General features: G+C 41.6%; 1 long non-coding RNA gene across 1 annotated transcript; it reads right to left on the reverse strand.

The window, feature by feature from the left end:
- Positions 1-6843: 6843 nt before the first annotated feature.
- Positions 6844-15384, reverse strand: LOC137166324 (uncharacterized). The gene is made up of 3 exons (XR_010923647.1): positions 15190-15384; positions 7697-7794; positions 6844-7312 (listed from the first exon to the last, which is right to left on the reverse strand). It is a non-coding gene; the product is annotated as an uncharacterized lncRNA (long non-coding RNA).
- Positions 15385-26451: the final 11067 nt, after the last annotated feature.

The raw sequence follows: 26451 nt of genomic DNA on the forward strand, positions 1-26451 counted from the left end.
TCCTCCCATGCAGTGACTGAAGACTCCTTCCTTCCATTCCCTTCTGTTGTCAGCTTCCTGGCTTATATAGGCCCTGCCTCTTCCTGCCCAGCTGGCCCTCTTCTAATTAAATCCCTGCTCCCTGTCTCCTTCTTCAGGTGCAGCCTGGACAGGTTAATTGGCCATCTTCACCCTTCCAGGCCTTGTGTGGGGTGGACACCCCTTCACTCAAGAATAAATGTGCTTGCTTAGAAAGGATGGTGTGGTAACTTATAACAGCTAGCAACTACATTGTTCACAGCCTTTGAAGAAAAGGTCAAGAGCAGATGCTGGCCTGTTCAGCTGGGGGTTTGCTGGGGATATTGCAGTGTAGGCAGGGAACTGTGCAGCCTGGAAAAACTCCAGTCAGGAGGGAGAGAGGCATGGGTCTCTGACCAAGAGAAGTGACAAGGACAGAGCCTGAAGCCTAAGGGTGGTTGATCATTGACCATATGTAAGGATAAGACACTGTCCCAGATTCTGTGATTCCAGAGGCCTCCATGAAATTCTCTCTTTCAGCTTCCGTCCTGTCACCTAGGTGGAAGCTGTCCTCTTCTGAGGGCTGTGGAGCTCTCAGGGGACAGCACCTCTCACTGGCTGCAAGGACCCCCAGCTCTGAGCTGCCGCCAAGGGCCCCATTGCTGTCAGCCTGGGCAGTGGGGACCCCACGGCTCAGAGCCCCCAGCAGCAGCAACAACCCCACAGCTCCACCCCAGGTCCAACCCCCAGGCCCACAGTTTGGAGCCCCCTCTGGGAGGTAGCTGGGGTCCCATAGCTTGGAGCCGGTGGGGGGGACCCAGAATTTCTAGCTGCCATGCGGGGAGCCCAGTGCTCCGAGCTTGAACCCCGCAGCTTCCTGCTGGCGTGGGGAACCCGGAGTTCTTAGCCACCATGGAGGGAAGCCCAGATCTCCAAGCTAGTACCCTGCAGCTCCAAGCTACCACAGGCAGCGAGGGGACCCTGCAGCTCCCAAGCCTAATGGGCAACAGGAGACCCCAAGGCTCTGAGACACGCAGCACTCTGTTACTGGGGGAAGCCCGGAGCTCAGCCGTTTCCTGCAGATCCCAGGTGGGGGGCCCCACAGCACCGAGTTGCCATGTGGGCAGGTAACCCTGATGGTGGAACTCTGAGCCTCCAGGGCAGGAGTGCAGGACTCCATCCCCCTCTACTCCTCTCATGCAGTAGGACTTGGGCTCTCCATCCCCGTTAGTCCCATTTTGCCATGGTTACTTTTAGTAAAAAGTCAAGGACAGGTGAATTTTCCATGAATTTTTGTTTACTGCCCATGACTTGTCCATGACTTTTACTAAAAATAACCATGACAAAACCTTAACCTTGTCATAGAATCATAGAATCATAGAATATTAGAGTTGGAAGGGACCTCAGGAGGTCATCTAGTCCAACCCCCTGCTCAAAGCAGGACTAACCTCTGCTATATCATCCCAACCAGGGCTTTGTCAAGCCGCAGCTTAAAAACCTCTAAGGATGGAGATTCCACCACCTCCCTAGGTAACCCATTCCAGTGCTTCACCACCCTCCTAGTAAAAAACTTTTTCCTAATGTCCAACCTAGACCTCCCGCCCTGCAACTTGAGACCATTGCTCCTTGTTCTGTCATCTGCCACCACCGAGAACAGCCTAGCCCCATCCTCCCTAGAACCCCCTTTCAGGTAGTTAAAGGCCGCTATCAAATCCCCCTCACTCTTCTCTTTTGCAGACTAAACAAGCCCAGTTCCCTCAGCCTCTCCTCATAAGTCCTATGCTCCAGCCCCCTAATCATTTTTGTTGCCCTCCGCTGGACTCTCTCCAACTTGTCCACATCCTTTTTGTATTGGGGGGCCCAAAACTGGACACAATATTCTAAATGCGGCCTCACCAATGCCGAATAGAGGGGAATAATCACTTCCCGTGACCTGCTAGCAATGCCCCTCCTAATGCAGCCCAATATGCCATTGGCCTTCTTGCCAACCAGGGCACACTGCTGACTCATATCCAGCTTTTTATCCACTGTTACCCCCAGGTCCTTTTCTGCAGAGCTGCTGCCCAGCTCGTCGGTCCCCAGTCTATAGCTGTGCATGGGATTCTTTCTTCCTAAGTGGAGGACTCTGCACTTTTCTTTGTTGAACCTCATTAGATTTCTTTTGGCCCAATCCTCCAGTTTGTTTAGGTCACTCTGTATCCTATCCCTACCTTGCAGGGTATCTACCACTCCCCCCAGCTTAGTGTCGTCCGCAAACTTGCTGAGGGTGCAATCTACCCCATCCTCCAGATCATTAATAAAGATGTTGAACAAAACCGGCCCCAGGACCGACCCCTGGGGAACTCCGCTTGTGACCGGTTGCCAGCTAGACATGGAGCCATTGATCACTACTCGTTGAGCCCTATGCTCTAGCCAGTTCACTATCCATTTTATAGTCCATTCATCCAACCCATACTTCTTTAACTTGCTGATAAGAATACTGTGAGAAACCGTATCAAAAGCTTTGCTAAAGTCAAGGTATATCACGTCCACCGCCTTCCCCACATCCACAGAGCCAGTCACCTCATCATAGAAAGCAATCAGGTTGGTCAGGCATGACTTTCCCTTTGTCCTAGGGTTCTGTCATATGGCTATCATCCAGACTCAGGCCAGAACTACCAGGTAGAAAGATTACAGTCAGAAGGAATAGTCTGTACCTCTTAATGCTATGGTGAAGCACCAACCAATTCTCTTGAATTCCAATATCGTTTTTCTGATTTCCTCTCCAAACAGAGCAACAATGCACCTTCCTCATATAGCTTACTTGTCTATACACGGTCCAACTAGAGGTTTGTTTAGAATGTGGTAAACACAACAGCCAGTATTTCATATGCAAAGATCTAGATATAAGCAGAATTTCCTAATTAGCTCCTGGAGAAGAATATTGTCCTTCCAGTGACCTTTTGCCTTCTCATGCCTGCAAAAAGAAAAAGAAAATCACAGAAAGAATCCTTTCAATCTGAACTAACTCAGATACTTTTGACATTCCAAGAATTGTCAGCTCTCATTTCTGAATCTGAAAATCAAGAAAAATTACTCCGTTTTTATGAGATGTTATTCTATTAAAACTGCATTTATATTTTGAGATGTCATAAACTGACAGAGAAATGTTAACTACATTAACTTTTTAATATTCTTTCAAATCACTGTATTTCATAAAATAGCTACAAAACCCAGTCCTAGTGTTCATATATCAACACTTAAAATATAAATCCACTCTGACATGTTTTATTGAATATCACCAAGTAATAAATCTAGACTCTCAAGCCCATATTCTAGTATCAGATGTATGGCATGCATCACTGTACAGCTCAAAATATTTCCTGTTCCACTGCCAATCAAATTAGAATCTGGCACAACAGATTCATCTGCCTTAGTTAAGTGAAAGATGCTCACTGAGATTGTCAAACTTTTAGTCTTACTTTTTGCAAAATCATTAAATACATAGAATCATAGAAATGTAGGGCAGGAAGTCTAGTCCCCCCGTGATGTGGCAGGACCAAGTAAACCTAAACCATCCCTGTTTCAGAGAAGGGAAGACTGAGGAAGAGAAGGGGAAATTAAAAATAGAGAAAAAACTCTACCTTCTTACTAGCCAAGGCAGTGTTACAGGAAAATCCCACTTGGAAGAGTATTGAGCAGAGAACATATTCTGAAAAATACTATTTCTTAGAAAAAGCTAACCAGTTAAAACAGTGAAGTAAAGTATTTTTTTATTTATTATAATATATGAGAGTTCCAAAATTCTTCTATGTGATTGATCATTTAAATGCAATTTGAAAATCAGAGTTTGTCAATATAAAAAAATACCCTTAATTAGAAGTATGACACTAATAATTAAGCTATCAAAATCACTGACAGGACTAATAGATGTGAATAAATATTCCAGTATTTTAAGTATTTTTTCTAACTAGAATTTATTGCAAAGTGAATGGATGAATGAAAGTTTTACAGTGCATCACTCAATGTATGTGCAATCCTTGACCAATCTTATTTCAAATTTTGTTCAATTTCCTCTCTGTCCACTTGTGCAAAAGTAAAGGTTCATTCTGCTCCTTTTAAAGACAATGGTAACACTCAGGAACAGGCCTTTAAACAATGCGGGTGGTTTGAGAATTAGTATTATATTTCTGCACTTTATTATCACAATGTCATATTGTAATAATTTTTAAAGCATTTCATGGGAAAATAAGTCATAATTAGCAGGAGAGGAAATACTTTGCACCTGCAGAAATGGATATAATTATACCCATTTACAGCTAGTGAAAAGATGTCAATTACAAAACCACACTATTATTACATGAAATGCATCTCCATAGTATCTAAGCACTCATTACATAGATTCAAAATGGGCACCAGTAATCCTTCAGGAGAAGGAATCAGATCTCCTCCTCAAGCCACTTATTTCAGAGTCAGAGTCCAAATGGATGCTGGGCTGCTTTGTAACTGTTGCCTGTTAAGGAAATCCTGTCAAAACCTGACTCATCTTGAGCTCTGGGTAGGAGCAAGTTTCACAATCAGGGTTTCCACCACCAATGCCTTGTGGCTGGTTCACAGCCTTCACTTTGAATCTGAGCTCTATTTACCATACGGTTTCTGTCGAATGCTGCTGTATGGAGAAGGGCAGAGCCAAGCCATCTTTGAGATACTTGCTCCTAGCCCATTCAGGGTTTTCAACAAAAGATCAGAGAGAGATCCTTAGCTGGTGTAAACCAACATAACTCCACTGAAATCAGAGTTGCATTGATTTATACCAGTGAGGAGCTGTCCTCAAGATTGTAAACTTTATCCTGGCAGCCAGCCAATATAAGACACAGAACAATAGAGTTATGTGCTATTGTCACTTTGTTTCACTTAGCAGACAGGCAGCAAGCTGACCTCTAGACCCTGTCCATACTAGGAAGATAACCATAGCTCAGTGTGGGCTGTGGGTTGAAAACAGTTTATTCACTATTGTAGACAGGGCAAAATCATTTTCAACACGCTGTATGGACAGAGAGTATACACACCAAGTAGAATACACAGCATTTGTTTTTAAATCAGTGGCTCTACATATTTTCTTCATGTTTTCTCTTTCTAAATTAACATGTCACTAGGCTACTTTACCTTAAAAACTGGTTTGTTGCCAACATATATTGTTCAACTATTCCACTGTCAAGGCCCATTGACAGACACTGCAAAAAAATGTGGTTAAACACAAATTGTGAAACATTTTGCTCTGATGTAATTTTTTTCCCCTTGCTTGTGTGGACATAAAAGTTCTTATTCCCACACTGCCACAACTGCAATCAGCATAGGTGCTTGAGCTGGATCACTCTCAATGTAAGAGAGAGGGCCTTGGGAGTAGAATGCATTCTATGAAAGACTTTCAGCTCCAGAACAAGATCCACCCCCTGGACTGAAATAGCCTGTATCTGTTGGCCTTCAGAGCATGCTGCGAGGTATGTTTTTTCATAGACTGGAAGTGAGGTTTGATAGGAGTTAGATCTACATAGGGGAGGAGAGTTTTGTCTTATGTTTTGTCAGAAGCTCAGCTCTGCTGGTGAGGGGTAAGCCATCGTTTAATTCTATTTGTTTCTGTAATGTGTATCTGGGCACTTAGAGCTCTGGATAGGCATCACTTTATAATTGTAGAAATCCAAATACATAAAAATAAAATGTTATAAACATGGTAGTGAACAGTATTTAAGCCCTCTAGATATCCTGGTCAAAACATTGGGTAGGATCTCTAGCCCATTAAAGTCAATGTCAAAATTCCCATTAACTTCAACTGGACCAGGATTTCAACCATTGCTCCTTAACATAGAATTCTCTCTCCACATGGCCAAGGAACTATCCATGTTACAGTACAGCTGGGCTGCTGCTGCAGATAGTGACTAAATAGGATATTGTTGAGTCTATCATTCGCTTGGTAGCTCAGGCTCTAGTTAAATTTGCAGGACAGTTTCAAATAAAAATATGGATTATATATGCGCATAACTTTACAAAAGGTCTCTTTTGGGGCTAAAGTTTTCTGTGCTTGGCTTCAGCTGTACAGTAAACTTTTCTGGAATGTCCCTGACATCCAGATATCAGTGATGTGGACAACAGAAATAGACAAAATGCATCATCTTAAATACAAGTGTATAAAGATGTTTTGTGAATGAGGTGAATCTGCTTATACAGTACAGTGCAATTGAAGGATAGCATTTATATTGCAGGTCCTCATACAAGTACGCCATTATATCTCATCACAAGTCTAGCCTATAGCAAATAAATACACCTTCTCTAGATATATATTCTATGTAATCTGTAAAGTGACCATTTTAACTATAAAACACGAAGTTGGATGCCCTGGTGCTTAGACTACAGGGGACTCTTGCTGAAGTCAATAGAAGTTTTACTATTAACTTCAGTAGGAAAGAGGTCCAGGTCCTGAATTTCTTACATCTGCCATCAAGGCCCATTATGAACTACAGGCAAGATTTTTCAGAACAGCTCATCTCCCATTTACGTACCTAAATATGGGTCTGCAGCTTCAGTAACATAAAGGGACCTGGTTTCAACACAGTTCCATTCTGTATTGCAAAAGGAACTTAATGATGTTTTAACCATGTCCATAAACCACAAAAAAGCCTCCAGTCACTTCCAAGGCTTTAGCACAGTTAGGGGACTCAATTAACATCCTAGGTATGCTACAAAATGGAATTATGTTATGAAGGTTAAAGCTATTGTGTAGCTGGAACCGAAATGTTTTAACTTCTTCTGTACAAGTGCAGCATGCTTTATAAATTAAAAGGGTTAACCACTGATATTTTTGTTGTTGTTTTTTGCCCCTTAAAGTAGAACAGGAAGCTACCTGTTCACATCAGTATGCTTATCTGACACCCAGTCTATTAAGCGTTTTGCAGCGCCACACACCATCTGGTGTTCAGGCACAAGGGAATTGACAATTCAGTAAAGGCACGGCACACATGCTTCTTTGTCAAAGGTTCAGGATGCACTGTAATCTCCTCCTGCCTCTCCTTTTATACCTCTGCTTCAGCTGTGCAGATGTACAAGCAACGGAAGCCAAAAAACAAAGTAACTTTAGAACTCTCCATTTTAAGCTCTTTAACAGACATTGAAGCTTCCCCATCCAATCAAGACAAATCTTTCATACAGTAATTAAACTACAGCTCATCTTCAAGGGGAGAAATACATAGAACACAGAATACATAGAAACAATTAGCTGACTAAGCCAAACAGCAGGTTTCTTCCCCTTCCCACACTAAAAGATGCAAACTTCCAAGTATTCCTGCAAGAGAGAAAACTTAATTAAAGCTTTAAAAAAGAAAACAGAGTAGACACATAAATTAGAAATTATTTAAATTGAATTTTATATGAAAAATGCTCAGGAGTTGGTCTGCTTAAAACAAATTTCAGGTTCTCTGCATGGCTGGAATCACATTAGCAGAGAAAAGATAGCCTCACGTATTCACTAATCTATTACAGTCAGGTTAGAAATAGAATATTGCATTAGCATGCAAAAGGATGCAAGCCAGCACAACAGGGGAAAATAACATTTCTGGAGTAAGCACTGCAGAATGGCGGTGCAGATTTGTATAAGTAATGAGTCCTAAGGAAAAAAGTGATCTTGCACTGTTGTAATGCTTATGCACCTTGATTATAGTATTAATACCTCATTCATTTTCATGTGTCAACTGTTCGGAATAGCCTACAGAAGGCCGGTGTTTAATTTTGTTCCATTGGGCCCCTCTTTCCCTCTCTTTCATTTGCCTAAAAAAATTAAAAGAATTAAAGCTCAGATGTCTTGAAATCTTTCAGCCACTGATGACTGCCAATATTCAAATTAAATTCAAAGTGTTTGCTACAGCTCTCAGTTTTAGCTATATAATTTACGAAGCCTGTCCAAAGCAGTTCCAATCTAATGTGCAGTTCAGTAATGAATACTATTTACTGACTGAGCCTACCTGTAGTTTTTCTTTTGAAGATCAGAGAAAAAATTTAACTTATGACATAAGTGTCTTTCCTCTGGGTAATGCTTCAAGGGACACTGCCAATAGGCAGCCTGGCACAGCACTTGCAACCTGAATATAACATATAATGATTTGGCTTTGTTTCTTCCTGTTCCTGCTGCCTTTAAATAGAGATGAGCCCAAAACAAATCCCTGGATCCAAAAATCCCAAGCCTAAAGAAGAGGCCTGGTTGGATCTGGACTTTGTGATTTAGAATCATAGAGTTGGAAGGGACCTCAGGAGGTCATCTAGTCCAACCCCCCCCAGCTCAAAGCAGGACTAACCCCAGCTAAATCATCCCAGCCAGGGTTTTGTCAAGCTGCATCTTAAAAGCCTCTAAAGATGGAGGTTCCACCACCTCCCTAGGTAACCCATTCCAGTGCTTCACCACCCTCCTAGTGAAAAAGTTTTTCCTAATGTCCAACCTAGACCTCCCCCGCTGCAACTTGAGACCATTGCTCCTTGTTCTGTCATCTACTACGATGGAAAACAGCCTAGCTCCATCCTCCCTGGAACTCCCAGGTAATTAAAGGCTGCTATTAAATCCCCCCTCATTCTTCTCTTTTGCAGATTAAACAAGCTTAGTTCCCTCAGCCTCTCCTCATAAGTCTTGTGCTCCAACCCCCTAATCATTTTTGTTGCCCTCTGTTGGATTCTCTCCAACTTGTCCACATCCTTTTTGTAGAGGGGGGCCCAAAACTGGACACAGTATTCCAAATGCAACCTTACCAATGCCGAATAGAGGGGAATAATCACTTCCCTCGATCTGCCAGCAATGTTCCTATTAATGCAGTCCAATATGCCATTAGCCTTCTTGGCAATAAGGACACACTGCTGACTCATATCCAGCTTCTTATCCACTGTAACCCACAGGACTTTTCTGCAGAACTGCTGCTTAGCCTGTCGGTCTGTAGCAGTGCATAGGATTCTTCCATCTTAAGTGCAGGACTCTGCACTTGTCCTTGTTGAACCTCATCAGATTTCTTTTGGCCCAATCATCCAATTTGTCTAGGTCACTCTGTACCCTACCTTCCAGGGTATCTACCACTCCCCCTAGCTTAGGGTCATCTGCAAACTTGCTGAGGGTGCAATCTACCCCATCCTCCAGATCATTAATGAGGTTCCTCTTTGCTCTCAACCTATTTCCCGTGCCCATCTTTCCTCCCTTTGGAGCTTTAAACATATCAGTGGCATGTATGGATGTGTATATTTTAAATCTATTTAGAGTTTTATACTGCCATACATCACTGTAGTATCTTAGTAGCACCCACATAAAATTAATAGCAAGTCCCTTATGAACTTCATGGATTCTGACACTTTTCCCTTTTTAGGGTAATAACCTCTGCTCAGGGGATAGGGTTTTTTGTTTGTTTATCTGTCTGTCTTGGGGGCATGAGTTAGTAGACGTTTGGGAACGAAAGAGGTGTTCAAATTATATCACTTATGCTAGAAAGGTTCTCAAAGAGGAAGGCCTTGCAATGTTTCTTAAAGATAATCAGACTATTTTCCAGATATCCCCTGGAAGATTGTTCCATAGATGGATCCCCTCAACAAAGAATGCTTTGTCTCCAGCTCTTCCTTGCTTCATCAAGGGTTTTGAAATCTACTTTGTCCCAGAGAAGCACAGCTATTGCAGTGGTACACAGATCAAAATTCAGTCTGATGTTTGAGCTGGAGTTTGAGCCATTACTTGCTTTGAAAATTATGACCAAGGCCCTAAAATGGCATCAGAAGCTGATTAGGAATCAGTGGAGGAACATAACCACAGGCCTGAAGGCATAGAGGCCTAAGTCATGAAGAAGGCAGGCAGCCATGTTCTGTACCAGCTGGAGCCAGTGCATTGTGTTATTCAGTTTCACATACAGTGAGCTACAACCTGGAGGTGACAAATACATGGACTATGTGGCCAGGTTCTTATCTGGGAGGAAGGGACAAAGTTTCATACTAAGCTGGAGGTGAAAGAAAGCCTTTTGAAAACTGATGCTACCTGGTCATCCAAGCTTAAAGAGGAGTGAGACAGGACCCCAAGATTTCATTACATGCCTTCGCTAGAAGTTGGAGGCCATATTTTGGCCAGTTCTAAGAGTTTTCCCCTTTCCAAAGTGAGGTTGGTCGGTCTTGCCTGGGGTCAGCCTGAGCCCATTGCTCTTCATCCAAGAGCTGATTTCTCATAGGCATTCTGACATTTTAGTAGCTGCAGTGGTTGCATTAGTTGAGAATGAGATATATAGATGAATGTCACTGGCATGCTGTTAGCAGTTAAATCCATGGCATCTCATGTAGATATTGAAGAGAAGCAAGAATAGTATGGATCTTTGTGTGATGCCGCAGGTGAGGAGGAGCTGTCTTTCATCACCACTCTGAGTCCTGCTGGTGCGGAATGACTGGAGCCATTGTAATGCTGGATTATCTACTTCTGCTGTGTCATGTAGGCAGGTAGTAATACCTTGTGGTCCACTGGGTCAAAGGCTATAGAGAAGTCCAGCAGTAGGAGCATGCAGATCTTTGCTCCATCCATAGCCATGAGGAGATGATAATCTTTGAGTGTCACAAAAGCTCTCTGTGTTGTGCTCTGGTCTGAAGTCTGATTGCGAGGCATCCAGAATGTTGGCTGACATCACATGTTGTTGTATGAGACCTGAAGAACAGCTCTGTGTAGCTTGAAAGCTTGCCTCTCTCACCAACACAATCTGGTCCAAGAAAAGGTATTACCTTACCCACCTCATCTATCACCTGTTGTTGTAACTTGGTGGTTACTACTTTTCTCAATTATTTTGCCCAAGAACAGGAGGTTAGAATTGTGACAATAAATGAAAAGATTTTCAGGATTGAGGGTTGGCTTTTTGAACAGTAAGTGAACTATTGCATTTTTCCCAAGGAGTTTGGTAAGAGTGCTTCTCTGAAGGAAGCATTGACTATTTCCTTTAGTAGTGGACACAGTTCTTCACTGAATCGGTTTCACAGGGTGTGGCACTATTATTTTTCAGGGTTCTTGAACTTCCGCATACATGATAGGGCCAAACTCAGTCAGAGGTGGTGGGGCAGATAATACAATCTGGCTATGGTGAAATTTTCTTTCCCTGTTAGTTCCATTCACATTTAGTTGACTTTACCACGGATGTATGTGGACCGCTCTTCCCAAAGGTTGATACTTGGGTCAGGTGTCTGAGTTAATTAGCCAGTGTGAAATATGTGAAATAGCTCTGCTGCTCGTGATTCTGCCTCATTGAGGAGAAGAAGGTAGCTCATTTTGCCTCCTTTACTGCAGTGGTGTAGTGCCGTAAGTGTTATTTATGCTGTTGGTGGAGGGATTCAGAATGTTTGTTGCACCACTGGCATTCTAACTTTCTGTCTGTGAACTTTATCGGCTGTAGTTCATCTGTGAAATCCAGCCCTTATGTCAACAGCACTGTACTCATTTACGTCAGGGTTGAATTTAGCCTTAGCTTATTGGAGTATGTTACAGAGGGGCTAGCCCTTTTAGGGGACTTGGGCCTAGCCCTACTTGTGACCAATCATCTCCCTCATAGATGATGCCGTATGGCCAGGGATCAGATGAAATCTTGAAGATCTCCTGGTTCACCTAAAAACAGCAAGCAACTCTGTTGAGGTGGAGAATTCTGCAGGGAGTAGCTTGACCCCTACAGGAGTCCCTGGGTTAAAAAAAGCCAGTTTATACATGACTTTCAGGCAGATGGTCTGTCGTGTGTAATCCTTTAGGCAGGAGGCTATGAAGGAGAAGGGAGTAGAGAGGCTCACCTTGACTCCCAGGCAAATGGCCTCTGAATATAATCTTGTGAGTAGGTAGGCCCCTGCAGAAGATGCCAGCCCAGGGGGAAGGGACATGACTGATATATTGAATTTGTGTTATTTTGAAGAAATACAACTGAAGCCCTGAAGAAAAGGGGACTGGAATCCTGAGGCTGAAGACTGAGTTTTATAAGTCATCCATATGACTTCACTCATAGGTAGGCCACTCATCTTCCAGTTTCTACAGCTAAGAAGATAACCCTGGGCTAGACTGTAATACCCTTACTCACGACAAATAGTAACTTACTCTACAAGTAAACACTGTCAACATCGAAGATAATGAAGTTCAAAACAGAGAAGGAAATTCCACTCAGCTGAGTTTTAAAAGTGTAAAATGGCATTTATTAGTAGTGGTAGTAGTAGTGGTGGTGACTTAAGTGTTTATGACATTTGTCTATTCACAGCCTAGAAACTGCAGTCCTATTTATCCAAAGAACAAGGACCAAAGCCTGGTCTATCCTACACAGTTAGGTCAATGTAAGCTGCTTGATCAACCTAGCTGTGGAAGTGTCTTCACTTAAAATTGGCTCCCGCCAACATAACTACCTGTACGCCAATTTAGTAACACCACTTCCCCGAGCAGTGTAGAATCAAGGGCGATGTAATCTGATCAATACAGTATCAGTGCAGATATGTCGGCATTGCTTCCGTTGACTGTTACTGGATTTCAGGAGCTGTCCCAAAATACCCCACACTGACAATACAACAATTGATACAAGCGCTCCTGGTGAGTATGTGCTCCGTAGACACAAGAAGCCAAGTGTGCACACACAAGCAATTTAATAACTGCGGTGTCTGATTGCTGTTGTAAATTAGGTCGACATACTTAGTTTTGTAGTGTAGACATGGCCTAAGATTAGGTAGAATCAAATTCAGTAGCCACAAGACCCTTCCTGACATCCAATTTATTGAAGAATTCAATTCAAGAATTGAAGGGATGAAAAATGTAGGGCGACAGTGTGGTCATTCTTGGCTGGGAAGCTAACTAGAAGTGAAAAGACCTGGGTCATATTCCTTACTCTGCCACAGACTTACTTGGTGATCTTGGGCAAGCCATGTCACCTCTCTGTGCCTCAGTTTCCTCATCTGCAAAAGGTGATAATGATACTTACCTATCTGCATAAAACGATCAGATCTATTGATGAGAAGTGCTACATTAAATATTACACTATTATTATATGGAGACAGAGGAGCCCAAGTTATTTCCAGTCTAAAAATATCTGAGATTTCTTGGACAAAGAATATAAGCAGCCAACATCTGCTAGTGTTCTGTTGCTTAGGGTGCCCTGATTATTCACCATCTCCAAGAACACCACGGTCTCTCGCATGGCCTGTAACCACTTGGCCATCAAGCCAGTGCTTGTTAAACTTGATTTCAGGAAGGAAAGTGGTCACACTGTTCCCAGTTCTGTATGCAGCAGGTGTTTTGCTTTCTGGTTTATGCACATTACAAGTTTCTATTTATACTGCAGTAGAACAGTAGCACATTCAAACAAAATGCTTCACATGCACTTAATTAGCATGTTGCACATTGCTTGATTAAATACGCTTAAGACAAAATTAAGCATCAGAAAGGTTACTGAAACTTGCATTGTTCCTGCAGTATTACCCAAGAACTATCCATCTTCACAGTGAGAATGGCAGTGAAAACAGTATCATTAATGTTTTTCTGCAACTATTGGAGCCTGCTCCAAAGCGCAGTGAAGTCAATTGAAGATTCCCGTTGAGGTCAATGGTCTTTGGATCAGGCCCTTAGGCCCCAGTCCACCAACTGAGCTGCATGACCTGCATCCTCTTAGTATTCCAGTGATATCAATGGGCTCCGCCCAGGCAGTCATTAGCAATTAATAGACAAGTAAAAAGCAGACTTCTGCATTTCTAGTAACAGACAAGAGAATGGGTCTTAGGAAAGGAAGAGCCTGTGACCCATATCCTTTAGCAGGACAGTTTTTCTTAATGTAACAATAGCTATAATCATAGAGACCTCTTGCTAGAGGCCCTAATCATCATCATTTTGATTATTTCCATTCAGATTACGTATCTAAATATTAATCTACACTGCATTAATGGATCTTCATTGTAATCACGTTCCACTAAATATGCAAAAATATTTTCCCCATTCTGGGAAGGACCCAACCAAAGGAGTAGGATTTAAAATTTGAAAAAGACACACCTGAAGTACACAGACGTTAATTTCTACTCTAACATAAACAATCCTTTTCTTTAGCTACGGGGCCAGCCTAGCCTTTAGGTCCCAGTTCTCAGCCACAAGTGATTTCAGGCTTGGATTGATTACTAAACGATTGCTCACAATCTTAAAAAGACAGATCTCCTACTAGGTTTAGAAGCATAGAAAGAGATGGATACACCATACATGCCCTCCTTTTCGGAAGCGACAGTCTATACTGAAAAAGTCACATTTTCTGGAATATAGTATCCACATAGGGAGTTATACTAGCATATAAACCACTATACTTGTGTAGAAGGTTCAGTCACCTGCTGACATGTCCCCTCATGGCAGCCCTTCTGTCTCTCTTGCCCCCTGCTGGCAGTTATTCAGTGGTCTGTTCCTTCTTGTGACACTGCAAAAATCCATGGCAGGCCCATGCCTGCTGACTTGGGCTAGGGGGCTATTTAATTGCAGTGTAGACATTTGAGCTTGGGCTGGAGCCCAGACTCTAGGACCCTGTGAGGTGAGAGGGTCCCCCAGAGCTCAGGCTGCAGCCCAAGCCCGGACATCTACACCGCAATCAAACAGTCCCTTAGCCCAAGTCAGCTGGCACGGGTCAGCCACAGGTTTTTAATTGCAGTGTGGATGTACCCAGAGAACCTCACCCCTTCTGAGGTAACAAAAAGTCCAACTGACAACCTAAACTTCAAAGGGATTGTCTATACAACAATTTACTGTGCAACAAGCCAGGGTGTGAATCTACAGTACACTGGCTTGCCAGGCAGCAATTCTCCATGTGGACACAGCTACAGCATGCTTGAAAGTGTAGTAAGCCAAACTGCACTGTGAGAAATTCACTAGGCCATATCAGTTTCTACATAGGACATTGCTGCGTGGCAAGCTGGTGCACTGTAGATTCACACAGGGCTTGTCACACAGCAACATACCCTGTAGGCAACCCCTTAGTGTGCACGTACCCGATCTTTAGCCATGATGTGGACTAAGTAGTCCTTGCCCCTTTTCTCCTGAGGCTTACAGTGCCCCTCCTGCAGGGGAGAAGTTGGGGAACCCAGGCCAGCCCTCTCCTCTGTGTTCCAGGCCACAATCCTTGTGATAAGCATCTAGATCTGTTTTATGTTCTTGTGTTGGTTCCTTGGGCTGCTTCTTATCTTTACCTGCACTTTTCTTGGAGCCTCACTCGCTAGTCCTCTTTCCCTGGATCTTCCTCTCTCCATACATCTTTTCCCAGGTTTTTGCTGAGGAGCTTTCTCAGGGTGGCTCGTAGCCTTTCTGGCAGCCACCTCGAACCCCTTTCCCCTGCTGCCCTCTTCCTTAAGGGCCAGTCCCAAAGTATAAGCTCCTTATTGCATCTCCCCTTTCTTAGTCCTCCCCATAGGCCCTGCAGTCCTTCCCTTATAGGAACCACACAATCTAGTTCTCTCCAGCTGGGTCTAATCCTTAATTACCTGTCTCCTCCCCAGGTGCCAGAGCATGGGCTAATTAGAATCACCTGCTCCCCTTAACCCTGTCATTGCCAGTGAGGGTGAGAGTTTACACACACACTCTCTGTCTCTCTCTCACTACCAGTTAGTTTCCAATGTGGATGAACACACAGGCTATGTCTGGTAGAAATTGTACTGCTTCCAATCCCACTAACAAGGAGGACTGAATGCAGAGTGGGTTTGGACTTTATTATTTTAATAGGACCATTCAACCAGCATCAGCTAATATTTCAAAAATGTCTTAGGGCAGAAGAACAGAAGTGAGAATTATGTGCAGGGATAAACACTGATGGAGAATTGCCTTTTTCCAGTTTATTTCTTCACTTAGGGCCAGTTTTTAAAAGTTGGATGGCAACCAAAATCCATCCCTGAAAAGAAAAGCCAAGGAGAAGCCAGCACCAATTCTGCAGGCAGCTTGAACGCTCTCCTCATCCCCCTCCCAGTTCATCATATATAGCTTGGGTCCAAAAAAGAAAATCCCCCAACAATGAAAATCTCAGTGTTGAATGAGATAGGAGCAGGGACTTGAACTTGAGTCTCCCAAATTTCAGGACAGTACCCTAACCACCAGGCTACAAAGCGTATGTGGTAATGCATACACATGTACATTTTGTGAAAATGCTCTGAAGGTTTAATTTTCATTGCAATGAGGAACGAAACCAAGTTTCAAAATCTCAAAAATTGCCACCAAATGGAACAATTGTCCTCCAGTCAGCTTTAGTTTTAAAACATTGATTCATTTCCACCTTTATTCAAGGAGTACAGATTTTGGTTTGCAATGTCTGATCAGGGCTTAGATACTGCAGTGATAGGCACATTTAAATTTTCCCACTAAATTTAGCTCAACAGCAAAACTTGAAATCAAAATTTCCTTGAGTTCTTTCACCCATCCAAACCCAGCTACAGTCACTCAAGTCATTATCTGGGTGTGGCAAAGACCTAATTTGAATGAAAATGTTTCCTTTTTATTTTTGTTATTTATACTACAGTAGCAAGGTAGGAGCCCTAGTCAAAGACTAGTTCCATTCTGTGCTAATCTAGATACAAACCCAGAACAAAAAGATGACCCCTGCCCCAAAACTTTTACAATCCAAGTTATTCTAATTCTAATGAAGTGTGCTAAAGTAAAAGCCATGGTCCTCCATACAGAGAACAGATACAGGAGTAACAACAATCAAACCCACCATGCCATTCAGCCCTTGGACTCCCCACTAAGATGACTAACAGGTAAAATGGCAATTAGCAGCAGCTGACATAGTGGTCTTGTAATGTGAACAACTGCATTAACCCTTGTCCACAAGCTCGAAGCCTAGTTCTTTTCACATACCAGTTTTATAGTAGTAGAACTCCATGGACTTTAATGGAGTCACCTGCAGAGATTACCTACAGCCTCGGTTCTAAAGCCACTTAACAGCTCTCTGATGGTAACAAATTTCACTATCTCAGCTAGATTCATGCAATTGATCTAGTGGTAAAAAAAAATAAAAAAAAATCAAGAGACACCATTTGAACAATGAACTTACTAGAGTTTTTGAAGAAGTTTTTTTACTTGAAAATTTCTAACAAGCCCACCCTGAGGGTTGGGAGCATGACTACCTTTAAAAAATATATATAGCTTTTTATATACTGGCTTGTTTCTCATGTTCACAGTGCCATTCCTTGTTCATATAATAGCAACCTACAATGAATATTAGCTGTATTGAAACAATGACATTGGAAGTGTGTGTCCACCGAAAACCCAGCATGCCATTCTCTTTACGTCCTCATTTCTGAGTTAAAAATGTAGTCATTTACCTTCAGCCTTGTCTACACAAGAAAGCTTTTTCAGTATAACCTAAACCGTGAATTTACACCAGAATAAGTGTGTCCACGCGGGGATTATGCCAGTATAATTATACCTTTATAACTGTTAAAACTTTTCCATGTAGACAAGCCCTTAAGAATCTGTTCAGCAGAGAGATAATTGTTACACTGCATATCAGATTGAATGGAGCAGGGAGGAAAGGAGATAGAATAATATAAGACTCTTTAGACCTTAATTCCTTGATTGACTCCCATATTCCCCCTTTATGACTTTTCAAGAAGTATAGCAATAGGGTTATATATCTGTTCATTATTCAGCTTTGCAAGGTTCAATTTGAATTGCCATCTCCATGTGAACATTGTTGGTTACTAAAAAGTGTGTACCCTTCTGGGGCGTAATTAAGAGGGCATTAAGATGTTTTCACTAAAAAGAAAGCTCGTTCATTGCAGCTGCACTCTTTTTCTACAGGTTAACTACTTGGCAGTCCTTGTATGTCCTGGAGTCAATCTGTGACTAAAAGATGGAGGAGAGCAAGCAGTTCATCATCTCTGTGTTCTCGTTTATTACCACATTGCTCAGTAGCACAGCTGACCCTCATCACAACATAACAAGGGATCACAAACCTGGGGCTGGAGGAATGAGATGAAAACAAATTGTTCAAAAAAAAAATCTACCTAATAAATAATAGTGATAATGAAACAGATACCCGATATTTTGAACACCTTAATAGCAGCAGGCGCTAGGTTTATTTATTCCCTTTACTACATCACCAGTATGGATAAAAGTATCTTTATTACATAAATACTGGTAATTATGCAATCAGCCCTACAGTTACATACGGTAGATTTTTATATTCTGCCTACAGCTGAGGCATCTGGTTCTGTTTTTTCTTTTAATAGGAAATGCCTGCTTATCAACAATAGATGTCAGGTTCTGTCCTAGTCCTCACATAAGGTCTATCACACTTTCTGCATGATGATATATGACTAGAATGGCAAAGTCATCATGGACTGCATATGCTGTGTCACATCATTTATATCTCTACAATATTCCCATCAAAAGCAGAGAGGTTGTGAGGAAGAAGGGACACTGAAGGATATTTTCAATGTGTTTAAAGAGAACCGATGTCAAGAATTTTAAATTGAAATAAGCAGAAAAAGTTACTGTATTATAAATAGGTTAAGTGTGGACATAAGAAATGCATGAACCATCTCCCCATCCTAGTCAGATCACTTTCTTCTCCAAGTTGGAAATAAAAATTCTCCCTTTTACAAGAAACAATCACCATATTCCATGTCCCCCCCCCCTCAAAAAAACTTGTGGATCCTGCCAAATTCCAAAACTTATTTATGGAATACTCTACCCAGCAAAGGAGTAGTAGAATTAGTGAAGCACTACAACTAATCTCTGACCACTACTATAGACAGTATAACACTGAAGTGTCCTTTCCCTCCCACCTGCCCATACAGACCACTGAGGTATTCAGACAACCTGCAATAGAAGAGCAGAAAAGAAGAAAATTATGGTCAGTGGCAGAAAAAACAGTTTAATACAGACTCAGACACAAAGAGTTCTACAAACCTATGCCACTGTTGTGAAGGAGGCAGAGACAAACTACATGTCTTCCACCATAAAGGTATTTAAGGCACACCCTTCAGAGTTTTTCTACACCATAAAGTGCTGCGTCAATCCAGACTGCCTTCACTCAACTCCTGTACACATAACCTTCTGCTGCAAGGAATTATCTTATTTTACAGAGCTCATCCAAATCTGGAATGGCCTCAGATGTCACTAAGAGCAAGCTGAATGCAGAACCAGAAGCAAAACATCCTCCTTCCAAGTTATTCAGTTCGTTCAAAGTGTAGTAGTCATGGAAGCACAGAGAGCAATCAGTCCTATGCACTTATGACAGGGCACTTGCCCTGGGTTGTAAGAAACGAAAGAATACGCGGGTTCTCTTGTGATAATTGGGCCTAAAAATTTACCCTAATTGTGAGTTTAACTGTAAGAAGCAGATTAAAGTTCCTAAAATGTCAGAATAACAGATGTTATAACAACAACAGATGCCGATGGGGAAAGCTACGAAAGCAAGACAGACTGAATTAGTCCGAATACAAAGGCCTCCTGATAGAGCTCAAGGATTGTATTAAGAACATGTCAGGTAAACAAGAGAAGTGTGGGATCAGAAATCAGTGAACCAAAATTGTTAGAAATTAGGCCTAATTGGTGGGCAAAATAATGAGGGGAGGGGCTATTCCAACAGTCAATCCCTTTTGGGGTTCTTAAAGAAAGAAACTTTGAGGAGAAAAATTGGCTACTAGAGCAATCTTTGCCATCATGTTTGCCACCCCCACCATCTCCTGGGTCTCCGGGCCTTAGTCATCCTAATCCTGAGAGATGTCCTGACCAGACTGGGCCAGAGAGAGGGGCCCAGCTGCAGCCAAATCCCAAATGCCACCTAGGATAAAAGACTTTGTCAAACCACCTCCTACTTGTATGTTCTTTTCCTTCTCCACTTTATTTCTTCCCTTTCCTATCCCTCTCCTTTTTCCTTCTATCTAATAAAAGTCTGGTTTAGCTGGCCAAGACTGTATATTTTGCAACACTTCTATAAGCTTGTGAACCGAAATGGGCAGCTAAAAGCAATGCCCTAAATAGCCTGATGCCAGTACAAGTTTGCCAGGCATCGAGCGGCTGATAAGATCACGTGCAGTGTTTGTGTTTCTCCAGCAGCTGCAAGTAAAGTTGCATTGTATGTCTCTGCTGTTCTTTTCTCTCCCCCTTTTGGGTGTGTTTGTCTTGTTTTGTCTTAAAGGCAACGACATTGGATTTTAACAGCAGCAGCAGCTCTAGCCCATCACAGCTAACTTCTTCTCTTTGCCTCAGAAGGACAGTTACTGCCATCTTTGCTACCATTTAAAAGACTGTCAAACAAGGAGGTTTTTCTTTCTAAAAAACTCTCTCCAGTTAAAGAGAAAGGGAACAAAAGATATTAAAATTATAGCGTTAGTTAATACTTTACATTTCAAATTCTTCAACTGTTTTTCCTTCTTTTCTGTATCTTTAATAAAAAGATAGAAGACTTTTTAGTGGTGTGTTTGCCAGGGTAATAAGCAGGCTGAGATCTCTTATATCAAACCCCAAACCTTGTTTAAAATAATTTAATGTTGGACAATGACTGGATTACATTAACACGTTTGACTCTCTGGGAATATTTATTCCATCTAAATTAATATAACGGCTATTATAAAAGAAGATGCTGACAATCTCTGTTAAAGCAAGTTTACCACTCACTCAAAAACTATGCAATAGTCAAATCAGTACTAAAGAAATCATCACTTAGTACTTGAGACTTCAAACGTGGTAGAGTCTAGCCTCCTTTTTCTAAGACAGCTACTCAAGCAAGGAACAGTCTCCAATGCCATAGGTCAGTTTCCAATGTTTTTTGATCACTCTCACTCAGGTGTCAAGACATGGTACAAATATAGCACTTGTTCCTCTGGTGAAGGAGCTCCTCTTTTCCAAAGACAACAGAAGTACAGCCATCCTATCTGTGACATTTGATACCACTTTTGACCAAATACTCCTGTCCCACCTCCCAAATGCAGGCGTGAATGCAAACAACCTGAATGGCTTATGGTCCTTCCTCACAGACTGAGCCCTCTTATAGTATGTCCTCCTCTGAAATTGCCACACCACCACTATAGGAGTATGAAAAGATTAATCAGGTACAAGCTGCGAATCTATACACCATTTGCGATTTAAAGTGCCTCTGTATTAAGAATCAGATAAATCTTGAGAAGGGAATGAACTTGTCCCTTCTGAAGCAAGCTTAAACATGCTTAGAACTGTGACTGATTGATGTGAGTGACAGTTCCGTACTCCAGGGTGACCCTGTTCATGCTGTCTCTTATGACAATGATTTCAGAATAAATTGCCCTGACTGACAAAGAAGAATAAAAATAAATGGTTCTGAAAACCCACTCACTTAACTTGAACCAACATGATTGTGTTCCAGTTAAATTTATCAGAATGCAGCCAAATCAATCTAGCGGTGCTGAATTTTGCTGACTTAATCATTTTCACTTTAATGAGGCAACAGTTGTGATAGATGGGGGTAAATTCAGAAAGGACCATGTTGATTTTGAAGGGCAGTTATAATCTGAAAAATGACATGAAAATGGGGTCCCATATTTATTTTCTGTGACTCCTGAGGGAGCGAGTGGGAAGTATGGAGGCAGACTTTTGGTTTGGATTTTTTGGAAATGGTGGTTGTTTGTTTTGACTAAGTGACAGTGCTTAGAGATCAGCCAGGTCTGGGCCCTGTTGGGTTAGGCACGGTATTTAACATAGTAAATGACAATCCCTGCTCCAAACAGTTTACAATCTAAAAGACAAGGTACACAGCAGATGGATGAGATAAGCATGAGGGCTGGTGTGAGGGAGATAGGTGATTAAAAACAAGAGGACATGTGATTCTTAACAATCAAGAGTAGTAATCATGAGTCTAAAAGGGGGGCGAGGGGGTTGTTGCTGATCTCAACAAGAATAAAGATTCTGTAAATGGAACCTAGATGTAGATCCTCAGAGGTATTTAGGTGCCTAGCTCCCATGGGAGTTAAGTACCTAAATATCTCTGAAGATCTGGCTTTAGTTAACAATTCTGTTAATGATGTGTGAACCAGAACAGTCCAGGGCTCTCTTAGCTGTGCTGCTTCTGCTGGGCTAACAGCTTACTTTTTGTCCCTAAAATAAGGAAGCATGAATCTGCATCCAACCAGGGAGCAGATCCATTGAGCAAAAGGTGCCATATTTACATAGTCACTTTTATTACCCTGACAGCACTTTAAAGAAAATGGGCAATTCATATTTAATATGTAGTGGGGACTGCTATTAAAACAGTTAACAGAGATGATGATTACTCTTTGCTACTGTTAGAAAGCCAAGAGGGAAGCAAGTAAAACTAAGGGACAATGCAATACTCATAAAGCAATCAAACAAGGAACGCAGGGTTGAGATTTGCTTTACTACCCAGTAATTTTGATAGTGCTTCCATTAAATTATCTAGAACTGAAATTTCATGAGTATTGCATGAACTAGAACAGTGAGGTGAGATTCAATATACTTTGGAAAATATTTATCATTAAGCTAAATTACTCAGATAATATAGCCAGAAAGGAACTAAATGTGGGAACAGTACTTAACACTGATAACTGGTTTGATAAACCCAAGTTTGTGGTATAGACTAAATAATAAAGGGAAAGAAATCTTAGTATTTTAATTAAAATTAAGGCTGCTAAGTTCAGGGATGAGACCTGGCCCATAAAGTGTTGCATGAAAAAAAAAGGCACAGATGGCCAGATCCCCAGCTGGTAAAAATCAGCATAGCCAGTGACTTCACCAGAGCTGCAATGTCTTACTCCTGCTGAGGATCCCTGCCTACAGTCTCAAATGGGAGAAAACAAAGAGTATTTCTACACTATGACCATTATACCAGCATAGCTATATTGCCACAGCTATGCCAGCATAACCCCACAGTGTAGATACAGCCTACACTAAGGGAAAGGACTTTTCTGTCAGTATAGGAACACCACGTCCCCAAAGGATGGTAGCTACATCAAGAGAAGCATTCTTATGTCAACATAGCTGTGTCTACACTGGGGGTTAGACTGGCATAGCTATGTCGGTCAGGGGTATGGATTTCTTACATCCCTAAATGACATAGCTATGTCGACCTAACTTATGTGTAGACCAAGCCAAAGGAGGAGAGAGTGGGCAGAGTGTAGTGTTAGCAGGAGATCAGAACTGCAACGTAAATAGATGCAGAATTGGTTACACATTTGGAAGCAAAGATGAGGACTTTGGATTAAGCTCGTTCTACACTTAAAGTTAGGTTGACACGGCATCATTCAGGGAGGCGGTGTTCCTAAACACATGGGGAAATCTCTTCCAGCTGTGTAGGTTGCAGCTAATCTGCATGGTTACGCCAGCGTAGCTACAGTGACACAGCTACGGTGGTATAGTCACTTATGTCGGTATAACCTATGTCACTCAGGGGTGTGAATGTTCCACCCTGTGAGCAACATAAGTAACATCGACCTAAGAGCCGGTGTGGACAGCACTATGTCGCTGGGAGAGCTTCTCCCGCCAACATAGCTACTGCCACTCGTAGGGGGTGGATTAATTATGTCTACAGGAGAGCTCTCTCCTGTCGACTTAGAGCAGTGATACTAGAGAACTCACAGCGGCACAGCTACATCGGTACATCTGCGCCGTTGTATGCTCTCTAGTATAAACATAGCCTTAGTTACAGAAAGGCAGAGCCAGTGAAGGTATTTGGGAGGAGGGAAAGGGGAGATGTGGTCATAGTGTCATCCCATGCTGTAGCTCTATAAAAAAAAAATTTACGTGTCATTTTTGATCATTTCTTCTACCCACTTAACAATTTAGAAAGATACATAGGAAAGATACCACACTACCTGTTCACAGTATGCCTGTCTCTAGCCATTCCTCTCACTTCCTGCCTTTCATCAGTGCAAAATCAATTGTAAACAATAACGGATGTACTATTTCTTAGAAATATTTAAGTTATTAAAAGCTGACACTGGTAATAATGTGTCAGTTCTGTTCACTCTTTCAGCAAGCTGGTGTCCCCCCTGCTTCAAATTATGCCTGATTTATTCTTGATGCCACCATAATGGAGTTGAAAAGAAAGGGAAGTCAGGGAAGAATTTCATCTCTTACATTCCAATATACCCAAATTACAGCACTAATAAATGGTACAATTTGAAAAATCTGTGGAGAAATTCTCCTGTTGGTGAACTGAGTTGTCTCCAGATATCAGCTGCACACTATGAATAAATGTTTACGAAGTCCTCAATCTACTTTATTTGACTGCCAGACTAGCCTGCAATGATACAGCCACCAATAGATACAGAAAACACACAGTCAACCTAAACAGGTTGCTGCATGTTTCTTCACTTCAAAAGCCTATCTTCTGGCCAAGGGTTTCTGTAGCTCATTCAAAATGTATTAGTCTGCCTTACCATTAAAGTGTGTTATAATGGAATAAATTGCCCTTCACTTTAGAATAGACCTAAACAGGAATCTAGTCTTATGGCCCATTCTACTAACAAACCAAAGTAAGTTAAAATGATATTAGCCACAAGTGGATTGTATCACTTTAACTAAATCAATTTAGAAACCAATGAATTATTATTATTTGTATTAGTGCCTAAGACTAGTTCGGTTGGTGCATTTTCTGTGAGCAGACAAACCCTATGAGTTATCACCATTTACTATTTATACTCCTGTTGAGTTCTTCATCCAATGCCCCCTTTCTTTCTCCATAAAAAATAATGAATTGCTAAAGAGTAAATGCAAATAATGCTAGGACAGCACTAAGGGAAATGGTCCTGAGCCTCTTCAAATCCCAACAAAGCCAGTGGGAACTGAGGGGACTCAACACCAGTCTCTACTTTTGTACATATTTGAGGTACTGAATGCTGAACAAGTCAATCTCACTTCTGAATCTCACTTCTTTTGCTATAATAGCAAATTTTGGTCAAGTTTCCTATTCTACAATAAAGACTGAGACATTTCAGGGACACAGCAGATGTAATGAAAAATAAGTGGTCTCTATAATTGTCCTTTAGATGTTAAGAAAGAGCCAATGTAAGAGATACACACCATGTGTGTTTAATTTAGGGGTGTTTTAGATATGTTCAAAGCAAAGTAGTCCTATTTTATATAACAAAGATAATAAAAGTTCAAAACCAATTGTATCCATACTGTTCACTAACCATTGTACCTTATAGACTGGCCACATTAGCACAGCAAGGAAGGAAAGAATTGTGCTGAGAAATAATAAATGCAGCATATTGAATACCGTAATCTCACTTAAACTATTTGTTTTCCATATTAGCAAGGGAAATAGCTGAAACAAAATTGTAGGATTTAATAAGGGCATATTTTGTTTCACATGGAGGAATCTGAGGCCAAAGGTACAGTAAAAACCTTGCCAAGCTTGTACATTCTGGATGCTGTAACTACAGGCATAAAAGGCCAGCAATTATTGGCAAGACTGTCGAATGATATTGAAATATGAATTTTTCATAATTATCTAGACATTTTACTATCTTGTGAGTGATCTGCATACGTGAAGAACTCAGAGGGCAGAATCCAAAGATATTGTTTGCTTTGTCAGTAGACTCTGCACAACATTTTGTGTTGCATCTCACTTTTTCTCTGTGGTCCTAGAGAACTGGAAAACATCATTCTACCCAGCTAATCTGATAGTAGTTCTATCTGAACATTTATATAAATTATTTGGAATGGACAGATCATCACAGTAGTTACATGAGCTAAGGAATAGGAATTTGCATCACACTCCTTTTTGGGGAACTATAGTCAAGACCGAACACATGACAAGATATGCCATAATTATGAAATAACCACCTGCAGGTCTCAAATTAAAATGAATAAAGCACTAGAAGCTCCTATGTCCTTAAACTTCCAGTGTTTGCTAAAACTGCAGCTTCAGTATTAGCTGCAGTAGCAGCTGTCTGAAAATGTTGAAGTAGCCACAGCTTGGACACAAGCCGTTCTCAACAGCGCAAGGAGGAAAACAGAAAGCTACACAAGAAAGTTAGTGCACAGTAAGCTAAGGGGTGAATTTAAAGCACACTAGCTGCTTCACATTAACTCCACTTGCGGACACACTTACTGCACACTAGAAGAAGTTCCCTTATGTGATTTTGCTTAGTACACTTCCAAAGTACATTAAGCTAATGTACACAATGGCTCTTCAAGTGTGCAGGAAGAGAGTCCACATGGAGAATCAGTAAACATCTGTCCATAAGAATGGACATACTGTGTCAAGCCAATGTTCTATCTTACCTAGTATCCTGTCTTTCACAATGACCGGTACCAGATGCTTTAGAGGGAATGAACAGAACAGGGCAATTATCAAATGATCCATTCCCTCTTGTCCAGTCCCAACTTCTGGTAGTCAGATGTTTAGGGACACCCAGAGCATCACACTCCTAACCAACATTACTATATCAGCAATAGTTTCTAATGTAGACATGGGCCAAGTCTCAAGAAGTTTTTCTACAAAGGTTCTGACAGTG

Source organism: Emydura macquarii, unplaced genomic scaffold (genome assembly GCF_026122565.2).
Source record: "Emydura macquarii macquarii isolate MOO-44397 ecotype Brisbane River unplaced genomic scaffold, CSIRO-AGI_Emac_v2 contig_2834, whole genome shotgun sequence".
NCBI lineage: Eukaryota > Metazoa > Chordata > Testudines > Chelidae > Emydura > Emydura macquarii.